The sequence below is a fragment of the Salmo trutta genome, chromosome 40 (genome assembly GCF_901001165.1).
Source record: "Salmo trutta chromosome 40, fSalTru1.1, whole genome shotgun sequence".
Classification (NCBI taxonomy): domain Eukaryota; kingdom Metazoa; phylum Chordata; class Actinopteri; order Salmoniformes; family Salmonidae; genus Salmo; species Salmo trutta.
In genome coordinates, this window is record NC_042996.1 from 89,013 (window position 1) to 103,327 (window position 14,315).

At 44.1% G+C, this 14,315-nt stretch overlaps 1 pseudogene; it reads left to right on the forward strand.

Annotated features, from left to right (window-relative positions):
• Window positions 1-101: 101 nt before the first annotated feature.
• On the forward strand, window positions 102-11,859 carry LOC115180102 (prolactin-like; annotated as a pseudogene).
• The last annotated feature ends 2,456 nt before the right edge of the window (window positions 11,860-14,315 follow it).

Consider the following 14,315-nt stretch of genomic DNA (forward strand, 5'->3'; position numbering starts at 1 on the left):
TGTGTGTGTGTGTGTGTGTGTGTGTGTGTGTGTGTGTGTGTGTGTGTGTGTGTGTGTGTGTGTGTGTGTGTGTGTGTGTGTGTGTGTGTGTGTGCGCGCACATGAGGTTTACTGGGTTTGACGTACCAAGAAGACCACTGTGGTTTAAATAGAGTAGATGGTATGCTTGATGTCATATATGACATTGTTACACAGTATGTGCTAGTTTCTAGGCTATACGGTTTGAATGGTATGGAGTCATGAACCTACGTACATGTCATCTTGTTACATTAGATATACATAGGCCAGTGTTAGTTCTTCCATGGCTTGTCTTCTGTCTCTCTCTCTCTCTCTCTCTCTCTCTCTCTCTCTCTCTCTCTCTCTCTTTCTCTCTCTCTCTCTCTCTCTCTCTCTCTCTCTTCCTGTGTGGGCTCTGCTCCTGGTGTTGGTGTGTGTACAGCTGCAGGGACAGGGGTAGGGCAAACACAGCGCCCATCTGTGCCCACGTTCAGGCGGGGTTCCACTTCCTCTCCCTGGCAGACCTCTTTGACGGGGTCATCCAGCACAGTGCCAGGATGCACAGCATCTCCAGCGACCTGCACTCTGAATTCGTAAGTCCCATTATCGTTCTCTAATATGCTCAAGGAAATCCCCCTGTCTCTCCTCAGAGAGAAGAGTTAACAAAGGTGATTCTGAAGCTGTTGGTAGCATGGAAGGATCCTCTGTGGCAGTTCCACCAGAACATGGTTCACCAGGATGACTTCAACAACTTCAGATCCAACAAAGCACTGGAGATGAGCTACATGGTGCACGAGCTCCGCAAGGGAGTCGAGAAGGTGGCTGATAGGGTAAGAGGAAGACGGGGGAGAAGGTGGCTGATAGGGTAATAGGAAGACGGGGGGAGAAGGTGGCTGATAGGGTAAGAGGAAGACGGGGGAGAAGGTGGCTGATAGGGCAAGAGGAAGACGGGGGGAGAAGGTGGCTGATAGGGTAAGAGGAAGACGGGAGGAGAAGGTGGCTGATAGGGTAAGAGGAAGACGGGGAGAACGTGGCTGATAGGGTAAGAGGAAGACAGGGGAGAAGGTGGCTGATAGGGTAAGAGGAAGACAGCAGTAGAAGGTGGCTGATAGGGTAAGAGGAAGACGGGGGAGAAGGTGGCTGATAGGGTAAGAGGAAGACGGGGGGAGAAGGTGGCTGATAGGGTAAGAGGAAGACGGGGGAGAAGGTGGCTGATAGGGTAAGAGGAAGACGGGGGGAGAAGGTGGCTGATAGGGTAAGAGGAAGACAGGGGGAGAAGGTGGCTGATAGGGTAAGAGGAAGATGGGGAAGAAGGTGGCTGATAGGGTAAGAGGAAGATGGGGGAGAACGTGGCTGATATTAAAAGAGGAAGACGGGGGAGAAGGTGGCTGATAGTAAAAGAGGAAGACGGGGGAGAACGTGGCTGATAGGGTGAGAGGAAGACGGGGGAGAACGTGGCTGATAGGGTAAGAGAGGACAGGCAAGGGTCAAAACCAGGAGGGTGAGAGAAAAGAGAGACTAGAGAAAAGCAGGAGCTGAGACAAAAAACGCTGGTTGACTTGACAAACAAGACGAACTGGCAACAGACAAACAGAGAACACAGGTATAAATACACAGGTGATAACGGGGAAGATGGGCGACACCTGGAGGGGTGGAGACAATCACAAAGACAGGTGAAACAGATCAGGGAGTGACAGTAAGAGGAAGATGGGGGAGAAGGTGGCTGATAGGGTAAGAGGAAGACGGGGGGAGAAGGTGGCTGATAGGGTAAGAGGAAGATGGGGTGGACGGCTGATAGGAAGATGGGTGTGTGGGGAGAAAAGGGTTGGGTGGGCTGTGTGTGTGTGTGTGTGTGTGTGTGTGTGTGTGTGTGTGTGTGTGTGTGTGTGTGTGTGTGTGTGTGTGTGTGTGTGTGTGTGTGTGTGTGTGTGTGTGTGTGTGTGTGTGTGTGCGCGCATCTATTACAATACATGACCATTAGTATGTGGACACCTGCTCGTCCAACATCTCATTCCAAAATCATGGGCATTTATATGGAGTTGGTTCCCCCTTTGCTGTTATAACAGCCTCCACTCTTCTGGGAAGGTTTTCCACTAGATGTTGGAACATTGCTGCGGGGACTTGCTTCCATTCAGCCACAAGAGCATTAGTGATGTCGGGCACCGATATTGGGCGATTAGGCCTGGCTCGCAGTCAGCATTCCAATTCATCCCAAGGGTGTTCGATGGAGTTTAGGTCAGGGTTCTGTGCAGGCCAGTCAAGTTCTTCCACACCGATCTCGACAAACCATTTCTGTATGGACCTCACTTTTAAGATTTCCCTTAAATGGGACTAAGGAGCCCGAATGAAGAAAAACAGCCCCAGGCCATTATTCCTCCTCCACCAAACTTCACAGTAGGCACTATATATTCGGGCAGGTAGCGTTCTCCTGGCATCCGCCAAACCCGCCCATGGAAACCCATTTCATGAAGCTCCCAAAGAACAGTTCTTGCGCTGACGTTGCTTCCAGAGGCAGTTTTGAACTCGATACTGAGTGTTGCAACCGAAGACAGATTACTTTTACACGTTACGTGCTTCAGAACTCAGCGGCCCATTTCTGTGAGCTTGTGTGGTCTATCACTTTGCGGCTGAGCCATTGTTGCTCAGAGATGTTCCCACTTCACAACAACAGCACTTACAGTTGACCGCGGCAGCTCTAGCAGGGCAGAAATTTGACCAACTGACATGTTGGAAAGGTGGCATCCTGTTACGGTGCCACGTTGAAAGTCACTGAGCTCGCCAGTAAGGCCAATCTACTGCCAATGTTTATCTATGGAGATTGCATGGCTGTGTGCTTGACTTTATACACCTGTCAGCAACGGTGTGGCTGAAATAGCCGAATCCACTAATTTGAAGGGGTGCCCATATACTTTGTATATATAGTGTATCTGATAACTAATGTATTATTATATTACCCACCAAGTAAGTCATATTAATCTCTTTAGGAGCTCATAATTATACAATGAACATTTCTACTGACTGCAGCTCAATTCTAGAAAACAATCATCACTTAAATCCATCATTACTATTTGTTGTTTGGATGATTACGTTGAATATTACCTATGGCTTTATGTAAGACAAGTCCAACAATAACTTCCACCAGCGACAATGTCTTAATGTCTTCTATGTACTGTATATATTTCATGACACAGAGAAATATAGCACAGATGTAAGATCTTAATCTGATCACCCTGTTGCAGGAAATGTAGCGTATTTGAGGGTAATGGAGGACTGGAGTTGAGAACCACTGGCCAAAGGTATCTGCAAAGTGTCATGGATGCAGGCTTTTATTCCAGCCGATGCTGCAACAAACTCAATCTAACGAATGAAATGTTGATTGAAGACTATGATTAGTTAAACAGTTGAATCAGATGTACTAACGCGTTGGCTTCTGTGGATCAGATTGAACACCACCTGGCAGAGGCAAAAAAAGCATTAAAGGACAAGTTCACTTTTTTGAACCAAATCTGTATTTTGGATGGCATGTTATAGTATTGTCCAGACACTTTTTCACTTTGAGAAACGTATCGAAACAGTGATAGACTTCCTCATGCTTGTTCTGCAGTTGGAGGGGCACAGATAAAACATGAACAAAGGCTCCAAAAACACCCAAATACTTGTAGTGATGCAGGTCTTTATGTTGTTCACATGATATTGTGTCATTCCAAACTTTATCAGTAACGTTATGTTCCGTTCTGTTGGACTTGAGCGAAACCTCTCCGTCTAGCCAGGGCTTGCGCACGCTGAAAAGGTTACAGGGCTACAGGGAGAAGTATCGCTGGAGTCCAACGGAATGGAATTTGGCGTTGCGGATGAAGTTCGGAATGACACAATTTCATGATCAACGCATTTAAGCTCGAAGCTTGCACGTGCAGAGGCTATACATGCAGCTGCGAGTGACTCAAACTCTGTGAGAGCACTGATGGTAACATTACACACCCTTACACTGAAAACCGTCATGCTGCTGAAACAAATGAATCCATATCCTTCCTAGGAGCTAGCTCCACTCTGGCAGCGCTGTGTCTGCGTCAGACGTCTCCTAGACACGCCCGGGGCTCCAGTGTGTGCCATGCAGAAGGAGAATAAAGCAGTGGGTATGACGCTCAGCTACAGTTCAGCTGCCTACTGACTGGCGGCTCCACTGATCAAAGGCGACTTCTCATACTTCAGTCGGGAGTCATTGGCTCAGGCTGCCAGGCTTTTACTTTAACATATGTTTCCCAGGGGACTCAGGGAGCAAAGAAGACAGAGGGACAGGACCCATAGAAACACGATGGAAGGGAACGAGGGACGACGCGCTGGGGGTCGGATAGCGGAGAGGCGGATGGGGGATCGGATGGGACAGGGGGAAAGGGGTTGTTTGAGGACCCACAGAAAGATGGGAAACGGGGGACAGGATGACACTGCCACACACTGTTTCTTAAACACTCAGGCACTTCCTGTGTCAGTCTAATTTGGGTCTGAGCTATGATCTCAATGCAAAGCAATGACAGATGCAAAATGAGCTAATATAAGCTCATATTGCGTCAGTCGCTCTTCACATTCATTAGCCAAGACAAAATAAAGACATTAGAATCAGTAATGACCTAAATTGCCATTGGAATGCCGTCGGAACATGATAATTGAAAAGCGTACAACAGACTCATCCAAACAGGTCATCATTACAAAGAGCTGTGTGTGTGTGTGTGTGTTTGGTTTCAGCTTCCCTGTGGGGACCAGAAGTCCTCACAAGGATAGAAAAACAAGGAAAATTCAGACAAGTGGGGACATTTTGTCGGTCCCCACAAAGAAAAAGGGGTTAGGTTTAGGGTTACAATTAGGGTTAGGGGTTAGGTTTTTTGAGTTAGGGGTTAATGTTAGGGTAAGCTTTAAGGGAAATAGGATTTTGAATGAGAATCAATTGTTTGGTCCCCACAAGGATAGTAAAACAAACATGTGTGTGTGTGTGTGTGTGTGTGTGTGTGTGTGTGTGTGTGTGTGTGTGTGTGTGTGTGTGTGTGTGTGTGTGTGTGTGTGTGTGTGTGTGTGTGTGTGTGGCATGACTCATGACATTGTTTTCCCCTCTAAGAATGCCATATGTTCTTTGGTCACCCAAGTAAACTAATTGAATGATGTCTTAACTTTACAAAACAGACCATTTACTATGCCCTCAAGATAGTCATACACACACACAGGTTAGGACAGGATACATCTAGGAGAGAGAGAGAGAGAGAGACAGAGGGAGAGAGAGAGAGATACACACACACACACACACACACACACAAAGTCACAGGGAGAGACACACACAGAGAGACAGAGAGAGAGCGAGAGCAAGACAGAGAAAGAGGGCACAACTGAATGCTGAGGGGGGTCTGTTGTGACTGTCCTGTTGTGTGACTGTCTGGCAACATATTGTCATCAATACTTTACAACTGAACAAACGACCCAAGTGGTGACGACAGAGAGTAGAACAGTGTCTTATCTTTCACTAACCTTCTCTGTCTCTCCCTCTCACTCTTTCTCTCCTCCCTTTCTGAGACCTGATGCCAAATTCACACGTCTGCTTTTAGATAGCAGAACTTCACACAGCACTTCAACTCAGACTGCAAGGAGACTTGAAAATGCTTTACAATGACGGCCTACACCGGCCAAACACGGACGACGCTGGGCCAATTGGCGCCGCCTTACAGGACTCCCAATCATGGCCGGTTGTGATACAGCCTGGATTCGAACCAGGGTGTCTGTAGTGACACCTCAAGCACTGAGATACAGTTTCTTAGACAGCTGCGCCACAGCAAATACTACCTTTAAACAAACAAAAATATCCATGGAGGAATGTAATGTAATTATATAATGATGTGGTTTCGTTGCCCTTGCAGTCCTCCCACTATGATGCACTTTTCTGTTGTGACTCACGTCATCATTGTGTTTTCCTTGTTCTGTCTTAGCTCCTCTTTACACCTCTGTGGATGATAACCCTGGTACATAAACCATGGAAACACTGTGGATGATAACCCTGGTACATAAATCATGGAAACACTGTGGATGATAACCCTAGTACATAAATCATGGAAACACTGTGGATGATAACCCTGGTACATAAATCATGGAAACAGGACTGAACACTGTGGATGATAACCCTGGTACATAAATCATGGAAACAGGACTGAACACTGTGGATGATAACCCTAGTACATAAATCATGGAAACAGGACTGAACACTGTAGATGATAACCCTGGTACATAAGTTATGGAAACTAGGAATGCAGACTTGTGTCCTGCTGTTGACACTCAAAAGGTTAGCGTCCTGCTACACTGCTGGCTGGACAGTCACACACACACACGCGTGTGTATCAGTGTTGCTTCCGTCCTTCACCCTAACCTGGGCTCGAACCAGGGACCCTCTAAACACATCAATAACTGCCTCCCACGAAGCATCTTTACCTCCACAAAACCCACGACCCACGCAGAGCAAAGGAAACAACTACTTCAAGATATCAGATTGAGTATGGTCACCAACGTCAGGCCATTGCATTGGTTTTATTAGTCCTGATTCCTGTGACTAATCAAAATGGCTATTTAAGCTCTGAATATCAACTACCCAACTTGATCAGGAGTTATCACCAGCCATTTTGCAAGGTGTTTACACAGCGGGAAATGCAGAAGTATTTTCTTTTTCGCTCTGAATTTTTTTTACAGATACAGATATCTTGTCAAAAATGTACAGATACAAACTTGAAACCACTGATCATGACAATGGGATAAAACTCCCACAATGGAATGACACTCCCACGATTGTCCATTCCATATTGTCCATTTTACTTTCTATTTGTCCATTCCATATTGTCCATTTTACTTTGACCTGTCCTGTTTTTAGGATATGTTGTTTGTTAACATGACAGCTCATTTACATTTACATTTACATTTTAGTCATTTAGCAGACGCTCCTATCCAGAGCGACTTACAGTAGTGAATGCATACATTTCATGCATTTTTTATTTTTTTTCACCCGCCATTTGACAGCTGATTGGTTTCCATTTAGGTTAGGCTATTTGATCGGAGAAACCTGCATGATGTAAAAAGTGTCCGTCTCATTACATTGTCATACATTTTCTCTCCAGCCTGTAGTCTACAGAAAAGGCCACATACTCTTTCTACCATATCCTGAACTGTCACAACGTCGACTGAAGGTGGCGCCTCTCCCCGTTCGGGTGGCGCTCGGCGCTCGTTGTCGCCGGCCTACTAGCTGTCACCGATCCTCTGTTCATTTTCTTTTTGTTAGGTCTAGTTTAGGTTTGCACCTGTGTTGTGTTAGTTCATTAGTGGGGGGGTTATTTAGTCTTTCTGTGTAGGGTTTTGTGTGTGCGTGATTGTTTTCGTCAGGTTGGTTAGGCTGGGGTTAGGTGTTTTCCCTCTGCCTGTGTATCAGTAAGGCTGCGAGTTTTGGGCTGCGCCCCTACTTTGTTTTCGGGCTCATTCTGTCTATTTTGTATTGTTGCCCTGCCTTGCCTGTTTTTTGTCTGTTTGAGGATTGTACCAATTAAACGTGTGTTCACGGACATTTGTCTCCTGCGCCTGACTTCACCCCTCCTGCTTCCTTGAGTACCCCTTGACATGAACTCAGCAAAAAAAGAAACGTCCTCTCACTGTCAACTGCGTTTATTTTCAGCAAACTTAACATGTGTAAATATTTGTATGAACATAACAAGATGCAACATCTGAGATATAAACTGAACAAGTTCCACAGACATGTGACTAACAGAAATGGAATAATGTGTCCCTGAACAAAGGGGGGGTCAAAATCAAAAGTAACAGTCAGTATCTGGTGTGGCCACCAGCTGCATTATGTACTGCAGTGCATCTCCTCCTCATGGACTGCACCAGATGTGCCAGGTCTTGCTGTGAGATGTTACTATTTTTCCTATTTTTCCAACTTAACTGGGGAAAATGAGAACAATCGAAAATTGATTTTTGATACTGTTGCAAAGCTAACTCAAAAAGCAGCATTCCCCAAGAGAGAATGGTTTTCACTTCAGCAGTGATAAATTCATGAACTTCTTTGAGGAAGAGATCATGATCATTAGAAAACAAATTATGGACTCCTCTTTAAATCTGCGTATTCCTCCAAAGCTCCGTTGTCCTGAGACTGCACAACTCTGCCAGGACCTAGGATCAAGGGAGACACTCAAGGGTTTTAGTACTATATCTCTTGATACAATGATGAAAATAATCATGGCCTCTAAACCTTCAAGCTGCATACTGGACCCTATTCCAACTAAACTACTGAAAGAACTACTTCCTGTGCTTGGCCCTCCTATGTTGAACATAATAAACTGCTCTCTATCCACCGGATGTGTACCAAACTCACTAAAAGTGGCAGTAATAAAGCCTCTCTTGAAAAAGCCAAACCTTGACCCAGAAATTATAAAAAACTATCGGCCTATATCGAATCTTCCATTCCCCTCAAAAATGTTAGAAAAAGCTGTTGCGCAGCAACTCACTGCCTTACTGAAGACAAACAATGTATACGAAACGCTTCAGTCTGGTTTTAGACCCCATCATAGCACTGAGACTGCACCCGTGATGGTGGTAAATTACCTTTTAATGATATCAGACCGAGGCTCTGCATCTGTCCTCGTGCTCCTAAACCTTAATGCTGCTTTTGATACCATCGATCAGCACATTCTTTTGGAGAGATTGGAAACCCAAATTGGTCTACACGGACAAGTTCTGGCCTGGTTTAGATCTTATCTGTCGGCAAGATATCAGTTTGTCTCTGTGGATGGTTTGTCCTCTGACAAATCAACTGTACATTTCGGAGTTACTCAAGGCTTCGTTTTAGCTGTTGTTTTCACTATATATTTTACCTCTTGATGATGTCATTCGGAAACATAATGTTAACTTTCACTGCTATGCGGATGACACACAGCTGTACATTTCGATGAAACATGGTGAAGCCCCAAAATTGCCCTCCCTGGAAGCCTGTGTTTCAGACATAAGGAAGTGGATGGCGGCGAATGTTCTACTTTTAAACTCAGACAAAACAGAGACGCTAGTTCTAGGTCCCAAGAAACAAAGAGATCTTCTGTTGGATCTGACAATTAACCTGTACAGTCATCTCAAATAAAACTGTGAAGGCCCCCCGCGTTACTCTGGACCCTGATCTCTCTTTAGACGAACATATCAAGACTGTTTCAACGACAGCTTTTTTCCATCTACGTAACATTGCAAAAATCAGACATTTTCTCTCCAAAAATGATGCAGAAAAATGTATCCATGCTTTTGTCACTTCTAGGTTAGACTACTGCAATGCTCTACTTTCCGACTACACAGATAAAGCAATAAATAAACTTCAGTTAGTGCTAAACAAGGCTGCTAGAATCTTGAATAGAACCCCAAAATGTGATCATATTACTCCAGTGCTAGCCTCGCTACACTGGCTTCCTGTTAAGGCAAGGGCGGGTTTCAAGGTTTTACTGTTAACCTACAAAGCATTACATGGGCTAGCTCCTACCTATCTTTCCAATTTGGTCCTGCCGTACATACCTACACATACCTACACGTACGCTACGGTCACAAGACGCAGGCCTCCAAATTGTCCCTAGAATATCTAAGCAAACAGCTGGAGGCAGGGCTTTCTCCTATAGAGCTACATTTTTATGGAATGGTCTGCCTATCCATGTGAGAGACGCAGACTCGGTCTCAACCTTTAAGTCTTTATTGAAGACTCATCTCTTCAGTAGATCCTATGATTGAGTGTAGTCTGGCCCAGGAGTGTGAAGGTGAACGGAAGGTCACTGGAGCAACAAACTGCCCTTGCTGTCTCTGCCTGGCCGGTTCCCCTCTCTCCACTGGGATTCTTTGCCTCAAACCCTATTTCAGGGGCTGAGTCACTTGCTTACTGGTGCTCTTCCATGCCATCCCACTCAATTGAGTGGGTTGAGTCACTGATGTGATCTTCCTGTCCGGGTTGGCGCCCCCCCTTGGTTTGTGCCGTGGGGGAGATCTTTGTGGGATATACTCAGCCTTGTCTCAGGATAGTAAGTTGGTGGTGTCTCCCGACACAGTGTCTCCCGACCCCTCCTGTCTCAGCCTACAGTATTTATGCCGCAATAGTTTGTGTCGGGTGGCTTAGGTCAGTGTGTTATATCTGAAGTATTTCTACTGCCTTATCTGGTGTCTTGTGTGAATTTAAGTATGCTCTCTCTAATTCTCTCTTTCTTTGTTTCTTTCTCTTTCTTTCTTTCTTTCTTCCTTTCTTTCTCTCGGAGGACCTGAGCCCTAGGACCATGCCTCAGGACTACCTGGCCATATGACTCCTTGCTGTCCCCAGTCCACCTGGTCGTGCTGCTGCTGCAGTTTCAACTGTTCTGCCTGCGGCTACGGAACCCTGACCTGTTCACCGGACAGGTCTGGGACGTGCTACCTGTCCCAGACCTGCTGTTTTCGACTCTCTAGAGACAGCAGGAGCGGCAGAGATACTCTGAAGCCAACTGACACTTACTCCTGAGGTGCTGACCTGTTGCACCCTCTACTACCACTGTGATTATTATTATTTGACCCTGCTGGTCATCTATGAAAATTTTAACATCTTGGCCATGTTCTGTTATAATCTTCACCCGGCACAGCCAGAAGAGGACTGGCCACCCCTCATAGCCTGGTTCCTCTCTAGGTTTCTTCCTAGGTTCTGGCCTTTCTAGGGAGTTTTTCCTAGCCACCATGCTTCTACATCTGAATTGCTTGCTGTTTGGGGTTTTAGGCTGGGTTTCTGTAGAGCACTTTGTGACATCAGCTGATGTAAGAAGGGCTTTATAAATACATTTGATTGATTGATTGATTAGCCCATTCTTACACCAAGGCACCTGCAAGTTCCCGGACATTTCTGGGGGGAATGGCCCAAGCTCTCACCCTCCGATCCAACACTTCCCAGACGGGCTCAATGGGATTGAGATCCGGGCTCTTCGCTGGCCATGGCAGAACACTGACATTCCTGTTTTGCAGGAAATCACGCACAGAACGAGCAGTATGGCTGGTGGCATTGTCATGCTGGAGGGTGATGTCAGGATGAGCCTGCAAGAAGGGTACCACATGAGGGAGGAGGATGTCTTCCTTGTAACGCACAGCGTTGAGATTGCCTGCAAGTTGAAAATGCCCGGTGTCTGTGATGCCCGCCATTTGGTGCGAAGTAGACCCAGTGGACAGTGGTGAAACTGAGAAGACACTGTCTGTACTATTGAGCTTTGATGCAGTCTTTACCAGATAAAGTCAAGTTAGGATGTGTCAGTTACCCTGTGAGAGCTTTTGTCCCAAATCCATTCCGGGTTTTAGTTGTCAAGCTTATGGTCATGTGGCAGCAGTGTGTAGGAGCGAGATTCCTAGACATGAGAAGTGTGCAGGAGGACATGAGACAAAGGAATGTGTAGTATCGGTGGAAATCGTTGCATAAACTGTAGGGGTACCCATGGTGCTGGAGTACAGAGGTGTCCGGTGAGAGAAAAGCAGGCTGAGGTTGCCAGGATCAGAGTAGTGCAGAAGGTGTTGTATGGTGAGGCAGTAGTAGAGGAAGATGGGTCCAGGGTGAGGGATCCTAAGAGGATCCCTGTGAGTAGGGCAAGCCCAATAGAGCGTGATAGGAATAACATGTGCTTCAATAAGATTGTTTTTTTGGCATTCGTGGCCATGGTCGTCAATTGTACTACAGGAATGTAACGTACATCGCAGAGGATAGATGTTGTGGTGGCAGCTGCAGAGAAGTACTTGGGTGTACAAGATTTTACTGCAGAAGAGTTACAAGATGTTTTTAATGATCGTGTCCCGTCCTCTCAGGCTCCTGGCCTGGAGTAGGATCAGATAGGGCCAAAGTAGTGGAATAGTAGTGAGGTTTTTAATTGTTGCAGGGTTAGTTGGTAGGGCAATTTTTTCACAAAGGGTTATGATTTCATCCTACAGAATAGTAGGCTGATACACAGCCAATACAGTAGGTGCCAGCATACACCTATAATATATGTTTGCGGACCGTCATAATACCAAAGAAGAATAAGGCAGCTAGCAACTTGTAAACTTAATTCCCATTTCTTTAAGTGAGTACTATTTTAATAGTAATGTTAAATAATAGACAATTATATGACTGTTGCCTTCCATTTAAGTTTATTGTGATGGTAATGACATCTTTAAAAGGAAGAGTCCTAATAACCAAGGCTGAGGGTATCTCTAGGCTAACATATGTCGCTCTATCTTTATACCTTGATGGTAAAATAAGCAGAGACCAGATGCTTTTAAACTTTCTGTGGAGAAACCGTAGCCATTACATTAGGAAAACTGTTGTAATGAACACTCCTGAGTATGGTGGGCTGGAATTCTCTGGACTGTACTACTTTAAATAATACTTTTAAGATCAATTGGATGAAACAGTTCCTAAGAAGACCCACTTGTATGTGGAACTTTATTCCTCATCATGTCTTCTCTGCTTTCAGTGGCCTTAACTTCATGTTGGTTTGCAATTATAATATTGACAAAGTTCCAGTGAAACTCTGCTTTTCATCAGCAGGTTTTCTTGTCATGGTCCTTGATTTATGAGCATAATTTTTATCCACACAGATATTATATATGGAATAATCAGAACATATTGTATAAAAAATACTCTGTTTTTAGAATATTGGTTCCAAAATAATATCCTATTGGTGAGTCAACTTGTAAATGCAGAGGGTCTTTCACTTAATTATAAGGAATTCTTATCACTTTACAAGATCCCTGTGACACCATAATATTTTGCAATTGTTTTAGATACCATTCCCTCAGGTGTTGCTTTATTATTCAGGAACGTGTCAAGACCCTCAGAGCCTACCTTCCATTGACCCTGTTGACTCATCAGTAGGAAAGATTGTATTTTCTCTTGGTCCATTCCACAACAATAGAGCTACAGTATAAGAGCCTTGTTTCAGCTGGATGTTGTATCTATACTTTATGTCATGGCTTATTGGAACGGTTTCATTGATTATCTGGAGAAAAAAAACATTTAGATGTTGCCACACATACCTAATTATTAACAAAATGAAGTTTATTTTAAAATGATTCATAAATATTATCCTGCCAACCACTACATGAAGAAGTTTAAGAAAAATACTCATTCAAATTGTACCTTTTGTAATTACCACCCAGAAACAGTGTTGCATCTTTTTTGGCATTGTATTCATGTAAGAAAACTGTGGCAAGACATCAGTAGATTTATAATTAAACACATTTATGAACATTTAACACTATTGTGGAGAGATGTACTGCTTGGATTCTTTACCTTCGATAGAAATAAGTTGAAACAATTTTATGTAATTAATTTAATTATTCTTTTGGCCAAATTTCATATTCACAAATGTAAATTTACAAACAAAACACATTTTCTTACCTTACAAAAATAAATTGAACTATATTTTAAGACAATTTAATATTCTCCCCCCAAAAAAGCTGTTAATATTCCAACTGTGTGTATGTCCCTTGTGTAATGTGATATTGTACCCCCTAGCCCCGCCCCTAGCCCCGCCCCTAGCCCAAATGTCCTTTGGATGTTCTTTATATATACACACTTGTGTTCCCCCATGTACTTTTTTGTATTGATTTGTTGTTAATAAAATTAAAATGATGGGGCAGAGCCTGTCTCTAGTCATAGATCACATTTATTTTGGGAGACTGCAAAATATGACATTTTCAAGACGGTATCAATATATTGTTTCAGGTGAAAAATAAAACATATTTTTTTGTTACTTTTTCCTCAACTTGTTTTTGACTTTATAGCAAGTCATGCACTGCAGAAGAGCTAGCTAGCTAAAGTCTAGGTTGAATATACCATTGTAGCTAGCAATCTCCACCTAATAATTTTCATCAAAAACAATTACCATCACATTAACAAGAGGCAAAAGGCATATAATATAATTAACTGCCGACGTGTATTATTTAACATTACTATTCAAATAGTACTCACTTATAGGAATGGGTAATTGTTTACAAGTTGCTAGCTATCCCATAAAGCCATCTTCTTCTGTGGTTTGGTAACTAACTCCTCAACGGACTCTAGCTGGACTGAAGACAACGCAAACGCAAAGTTTTGAAAATTTCAAAGTATGCGCTGTCCGTCTCGCAATGGAGCCTTCAACCACAAGGGGGCATTGCGTTTTCACTCCGTTGTGGACATTCCCATTGAAATGCATGATATCTGGCACAAGGTAACAGAGTGCTTAGGGTAAAAGGCTCTGCATGGTCAATCTGACCTCTGCAGTGGCCATACAGCATTTACTGTGATATGGCCTATG